This window comes from Lethenteron reissneri, chromosome 25 (assembly GCF_015708825.2).
Source record: "Lethenteron reissneri isolate LAM-NWPU_2019-01 chromosome 25, ASM1570882v1, whole genome shotgun sequence".
In the NCBI taxonomy this organism is placed as follows: domain Eukaryota; kingdom Metazoa; phylum Chordata; class Hyperoartia; order Petromyzontiformes; family Petromyzontidae; genus Lethenteron; species Lethenteron reissneri.
Genome location: NC_083803.1, coordinates 11,129,618 through 11,136,285, shown reverse-complemented (window position 1 = coordinate 11,136,285; position 6,668 = coordinate 11,129,618). Strand labels below are relative to the sequence as shown.

Genomic DNA, 6,668 nt, shown 5'->3' with positions numbered 1-6,668 from the left:
AGCCAGGAGGTGAATGCCGCACAGACTCCTTGACTAGATCACATTCCTCGTGAGAACACATCATGAGTTCATCGTCAGCATGGGCAAGTAATACATTTTCAACCTCGTGTAAATCCACTGCTGGATGAAGGCCTCTCCGAGCCCTGACCATTTCCGATACCACTCGCCACTGATGGTAGCCGTGACCCTGGCATCAAACCTATGTCGCCAGGTTCATAGCGCAGTGCGCTAACCACTGCTCCGCCGCTCCATCCATGCCACGCAGAACATTTTTTTTTTACCAAACCTCTCGGTCTCTCCACGTGGGAATTCAACATTTTTAAGTCCATCAGCATCTGGGCTTTCCAGCTCAATGATACCCAAGAGTATTTGTTTCAACAGCGAATGCTGGCGGTCGAGAAGTGGCCGTACCATAGTTCCCCAGAGGGCAAACAGCAAAAATGTTGACTCCAGCTGCTCCGTCCGTATGGATCAAGTGTGGCGGTGGCAGCGGCGGGGCGATGTTACAAGTTGACATTGTTCTAGCGCCACGGTTGCTGGATCGGTTTCTATCTTTTGGGTCTCATCAGCATCGTTAGGCTCGTTAGGCTGATGAGACCCAAATGATAGAAACTGATCCAGCAACTGTTGCGCTAGAACAATGTCAACTTGTAACATACCAAACAGGTCTCACCGTGTGTGGAACACTCTCGCCAAGTGGGTCTCAGCCTACAACCACCGGGAGGCGATCTCTCTGCCTCGAAACAGATTCATCGAATCACCTAAGAAAAGTCACGAGTGTACGACGTTTGGTTATATCATTGCTGTACAAGCGGAATTACAAACGGAGTTTCCAATACGGTGCGGTGACGATGACGGACGCGCTTTGCTCCGTCAATAGCTGCGCGATGATCACACAGCAAATGTGTTGAAATGGGCCATCATCCCTCAGTAGAGGAGGTCTCCACCAATCAGAACCAATTATTCTCGTGCCACGAAGAAGGGCCATCGCCTGAGAGGCAGTGTTGTTGACAAATGCGCTGAGCTTTTCCATGTGTTCACGGTAAGTACACGCGTGGGTCCGCTCCTCCGGATCAACAACACACGACAAACACCACGTGGCAGCGTGGAGGCGCTGCTGCTGTTCGTGCTGCTCAGCTGTGTTCTGCGCTCGACGATTTTGCTTCTTGGAGTCTCTCAGTGCAACGAGAAAACCGAGCATCTCTCGTCGCAAATGAAAGATGTAGTTCGCTTGTTTACCAACTTCGTTGCTCTGTGGGTCCACCCTACGCCAACTCCATCACCAATTCCTCTCAGCCCTTCCTCCTTGCCCCCACCGCTCCCCCATCCCTCCCTGCACCCTCCCCTACCTCCCTTCAGCACCCCCTTCCCTCCCTGAACAGCCGCCGCCGCCACCACTAATCCGGCGCAACTCGCTACTCCCGATCGTGGCTGGGGATTTCCCCATGATGACGGGTCGTGGCTGGGGATTGCCCCATCATGACGGGGAACCGTGGGCGAGATAGGTGGGGACGCGCCGCGCGCAACCGCGTGCTTTCCCGCGCCGCCGATTGACAAATCCCGGTCCCTCTATAAAACCGCGGCGTTCGCGCTCAGAGGGAACAAGCAAACGCAAGCGAGACACTCGGCACGGGCACGCAAGAGCCCCCTGCCGCACGCGCCGCGCCGCGCCCTCACCCCCCGAGTTGCAGGGCGAGGCCATCGACGGCCATGGGAACGCTGAACGGGAGGACGGCACCGCCGTGGAGCCGACGCGTTCCGCGTGGCGCTCGTGGGGTGCCTGCTGGGGTTCGGGCTGAGCGAGGGACCGGGGGCCGCGCGTGTGCGTCCAAGTGCTGGCCCTGGCAATGGCCCGATTGTCGATCCAGACGATGGCCCGGGTACCGACCTCTCAAGCGCGGCGCTCAACCTCATGGGTCGGGGCCTGACGCGCTTCCCTTCGGATCTCCCCTTGGGCACCGTCGACGCTCTCCTCTCCTTCAACAGCATCTCTCGCCTCCCCGCCGCATCCTCGCCGCCGGCACCCGCGCCCCGACTGCGCACGCTTCTGCTGGGCTATCAGACGGGGCCTCGGGGCCTCTCCGTGGAGCGCGGCGCGTTCCTCAACGCGCCCGGCCTGCGCGCCCTGGACCTGGGCGGTAACTCGGGCCTGCGTCTCGAGGACGGAAGCTCTCGAGGGGCTGACGGAGCTGCGCTCGCTCAGCCTCGACCACTGCGACCTCGGGGACGATGTCCTCGCGGGCCCTCTGCTCGGCCCGGCCGCGTCTCTGGAGAGACTCGACCTGAGCGGGAACCTCCTCCGCCGCGTGCGCGTGGGCGCGTGGGCCCGGCGCCACTTCGCCTCCTCGCTGCGCCACCTCAACCTGAAGCGCAACCGCCTGGAGCAGATCTGCGCGGGGGACCTGGACAACCTGAGCGGCGCCAGGCTCCAGGTCCTCGATCTCTCGTCCAACCGGCGTCTCTACGACGCGGCCGGCTTCGACTGGGCCTCCTGCGGGAACCCCCTGGCCAACGTGAGCGTGGAGACCCTGGACATCTCCTCCACGGGGATGGGCAGCGGCCGAGGGGATCAGCTCGGGGGCCTCGCCGCGTTCTTCGGCGCTGTGCGCGGCGCGGCGATCCGAGCGCTCGTCATGAGCAGGATGAGCGGATTCGGTCGCTCGCTGGGCTTCAGGAACTTCCGCGACCCGGGCCCCGACTTCTTCAAGCCGCTCGGCCAGTCGGGCCTCCTGAGGCTGGACGCGTCCCACAACCGCGTGGTCACACTGGGGGCCTCGCTCTTCGCGGGCCTCCGAGACCTCCGCGTGCTGGACCTGAGCTTCAACATGATCCAGGAGATCGAGGCGGGCGCTTTCGCGGGCCTCCAGAGCCTACAGGAGCTGCGCCTGTCGCACAACGCCCTCGGCTTCCTCTCCACCGACGCCCTCTCCAGCCTGGAGGGCAGCCGCCACTCCTTGCGTTCACTCGACCTGAGCCGAAACTTCCTGGGCGCCGTGCAGGGCGGCGCGCTGTCCCTGCTGGGCGCGCTCACGGCGCTCAACCTCAGCGACAACGCCCTCTCCGAGGTGCCCGTCGCCTCCCTGCCGCGCCTCGCCTCGCTGGCGCTCGACAGGAACCGGCTGCGGAACGCGTGGGGAGTGGAGCGCATCTCGGCCGAGCTGGCGCTGCTGGACTTGTCCTCCAACAGGCTGGAGGACGCGGGCGAGCTGTGGAGGGTGGCGCGCCTGCCCAGGCTGCGCGTGCTGTCGCTGGCGCGCAACCCGATGTCTCGGTGCCATCCCCAGGGCGGAGGCGCCACCACCACCACGTCCGTCAGCGGCAGCAGCAACAGCAGCCTGCGTATCCTGGACCTGTCACACACGCCGGGGCTGGGTGCCGCGCTCAGCAGCAGCCGCGGTGCCTGCGACTTCCCTTTCCGCGCGATGAGCTCCCTGCGCGTTTTGTTGCTGGGCCACAGCGGGCTCAGCTCCCTGCCAAACGGCTTCCTGGAGGGACTCGACGCCCTCTCTCACCTGAATCTGGCCGGCAACCGACTCCAGCGCCTGTCCCCCGACGCCCTGCAGCAACTGGGCTCTTTGGAGACGTTGGACGTGTCCGAAAACCGGCTGAGCGCCATCGGAGCCGCCACGGAGCCGCAGGCGGCGTCTGCCCTGCCGGCGCGTACACAGATACGGCTGGGAGATAACCCCTTCCACTGCGACTGCGAGCTCCTGCAGGATGCCCTGGGGGTGGGGGGCGACGCCCTGCAAGCGCTGCTGCAGGGACGCGGGGAGGGCGCCCCGCGCTGCGCCTCCCCGCGCCGATACGAGGGACAAACTGTGCGCACAGCCTTGCGCCACGGCAATTGCACCGTGCCTCACCACGACGCCCTGCGGTGATTCTTAGAGCCGGGGGTCTCAGTGGCACCACGACGCCCTGCGGTGATTCTTAGAGGCGGGGGTGTCAGTGGCACCACGACGCCCTGCAGTGATTCTTAGAGACAGGGGTCTCAGTGGCACCACGACGCTCTGCGGTGATTCTTAGAGACGGGAGTCTCAGTGGCACCACGACGCCCTGCGGTGATTCTAAGAGCCGGGAGTCTCAGTGGCACCACGACGCCCTGCGGTAATTCTTAGAGACGGGGGTCTCAGTGGCACCACGACGCCCTGCAGTGATTCTTAGAGGCGGGGGTCTCAGTGGCACCACGACGCCCTGCGGTGATTCTTAGAGGCGGGGGTCCCAGTGGCACCACGACGCCCTGCGGTGATTCTTAGAGGCGGGGGTCCCAGTGGCACCACGACGCCCTGCGGTGATTCTTAGAGGCGGGGGTCTCAGTGGCACCACGACGCCCTGCGGTGATTCTTAGAGGCGGGGGTCTCAGTGGCACCACGACGCCCTGCGGTGATTTTTACTTGCACCCAGGTGGGGCAAACACAAAGTGTAGCCCGGTCTTCGACCCCTCCACCCCAGGGTGTTGTCCCCAGGCAGCAAAGTCAGACGTGCAGGTGGGAGGCGGAGGGGGGTGTCCAGTCCCTTTGTTAAACTTCGGGGTGAGCCGGTGCCGGATTATCCTCGTAGCAAAAGTAGCATCGTGCTACGGGCCCCGCACTTTCAAGGGTCCCGTGCTAAACGCTTTCAAGCTATTATCAATTCCGGTTCAGTGATTCTGCACTTGCTCTATTACTACAGTACTATACTGCCTTCAACTTTTATGAACGACTGTGTGTTCAAGGTTAGTAATTTGTCGTAATATCTGGCTGTATAGCAAATGAGAAAATACAATTACTTTATTATGCAAGTAAAAAAAATCACCTGTTTTTGTTTGTTATTTAGGGCCCCTTTATCACATATGCTACAGGCCCCGCACAAGCTTAATCCGGCACTGGGTGAGCCCATTGTGGGGCCATGCCCATGGCATCAGGGAAGCCGCATACGGTATAGGGCGTAATGCAGTGGCTTTTAACCGGGGGTGCACGCACCCCCTGGGAGTACGAGATACCCTTTCTGAGAACCAAAGGCGTGCAGGCTGCAGTAAATATTAAGAACCACTTGTGTTAATGCATGAGGGGAGAAGACGCCGGGACAAGCAACGGTGTAAAGAGGCCCAGCCAATCCCAGATCGTGGGACAGCTGAAGTGAATGCGTCTCCACGTGCGTACGGCTCTCCCAAATTCACGGGGACATTGACGGACAGATGTTGAGACGAGGCGAAGGTTAAGACACCTGAATGCCCCCCCCTCCCCCCCGCGTCACGAGGGAAATTCCCCCTCGTGCTTCCAGGACTAAGGGGCCGTCCATAAATGACGTCACGCGATTTTGGACTATTTTTTACCCCAACCCCCCCCCCCCCTTGTCACACGGCGTCACAAAAAGTCAGACCCCCCCCTCAAATATGACGTCACAAAGCTCTTCCCTCCCCCCCAAAAATAAAACATGCTTCAAATCGCTTTAAACTATTGTCATTGTAGTGCGTGTTTAATGTGGCGCTGCACTCTGATGTTGTAGGAGAAAACATGAAAAAGTCTATTTAATTAAGTAGAACGTGTTTGTCTATATTTATTCAATGTTGCGCATTTTGATGTGACGTCAAATTTCTCAAACCCCCCCCACCCCTCGTCACACATCGTCACAAATGTCTGACACCCCCCCCCCCCCTAGGTACGTGACGTTCTTTACGGACGGCCCCTAAGTAAGTTTCGTGTCTCCCCTTGTCCCGCGGGGGGCCCTGTCGCGTCTGCGGTGGGACGTTACGGCGTCCAGCAGAGAGAGAGGTTTCGAGTGAACCAGAGCTGGGAGCAGAGGTCCTAGAGGTGGAGTTCACATTCCCGACACCGTGACGCCGTCTGTCTCTGTCCGTGGTCACGCGTTCTCTGGTGCAGGGAGAGGTTTGTGCCCAGTTCGAGTATATTGCCGCACTTCCCTGTCGACAAGTGTTTTTTTTGGCGTGGAAATCATTTCCCAAATCCCAGTCCCCCGTGTGCTCATTTGCTGCCGAACCGTAAAAAGGCGCCCACAGAGACTTCGGTGTGGGTTGTCCTCCAAGGTGCAAGTCCCGGTAAACGGCGAGAATTATACAAAAATGATACAATAAAGGTCCTTTGTTGTTAACTTGAGCAAATTGTGTGAGGTCTCTCCAGTGCCGGGTTAAGCTAGTGCGGGGCATGTAGCATGTTAATAAAGGGGCCCTAAATTAATAAAATGAAAACACACATTTTAACTTGTGTCGTGGCATAGAGTAGTAGCATAGCGCTGGTTGCTGGCAGGAAAGGAGATCTGTGGCGTACGGCAGCCCTGGCGTCAGCAGGCCACGTAATACTCCAGAGGGGGGGTCTATGGGTTAGGGTACAGAAGGGGCACACCAAGAACCCGCTGGTAGGTTCCAGAAGGGGGCGTGTCCGGGGGCGGAGCGAGGCCGCGCTGACCGTATAAGAGGGGCCCCTGTAGGGGACATCGGGAGCTGTTGTGTGGAGTGGGATCCCCGAGGTGCTGCTGAAGTCTTCGTCACCGTTCTTCTCGTCGTCTTCACCGTCATTCCCATCGTCGTCTTCGTCTTCACCATCTCGGGGCGCCAGCAGTCAGGCAGCCCTATCAACTGTCCTGGCTGAGTAGCGTCGCAGGCAATAGACGTACTGATTATTAAGCGTGTTAACTCCGATGGTGCGTGTTAATAAAGAAGTGCCTCCAAGTCT

At 59.9% G+C, this 6,668-nt stretch overlaps 1 pseudogene; it reads left to right on the top strand.

Moving 5' to 3' along the window:
• Positions 1 to 1,695: 1,695 nt before the first annotated feature.
• Positions 1,696 to 6,668, top strand: LOC133347206 (toll-like receptor 5; annotated as a pseudogene).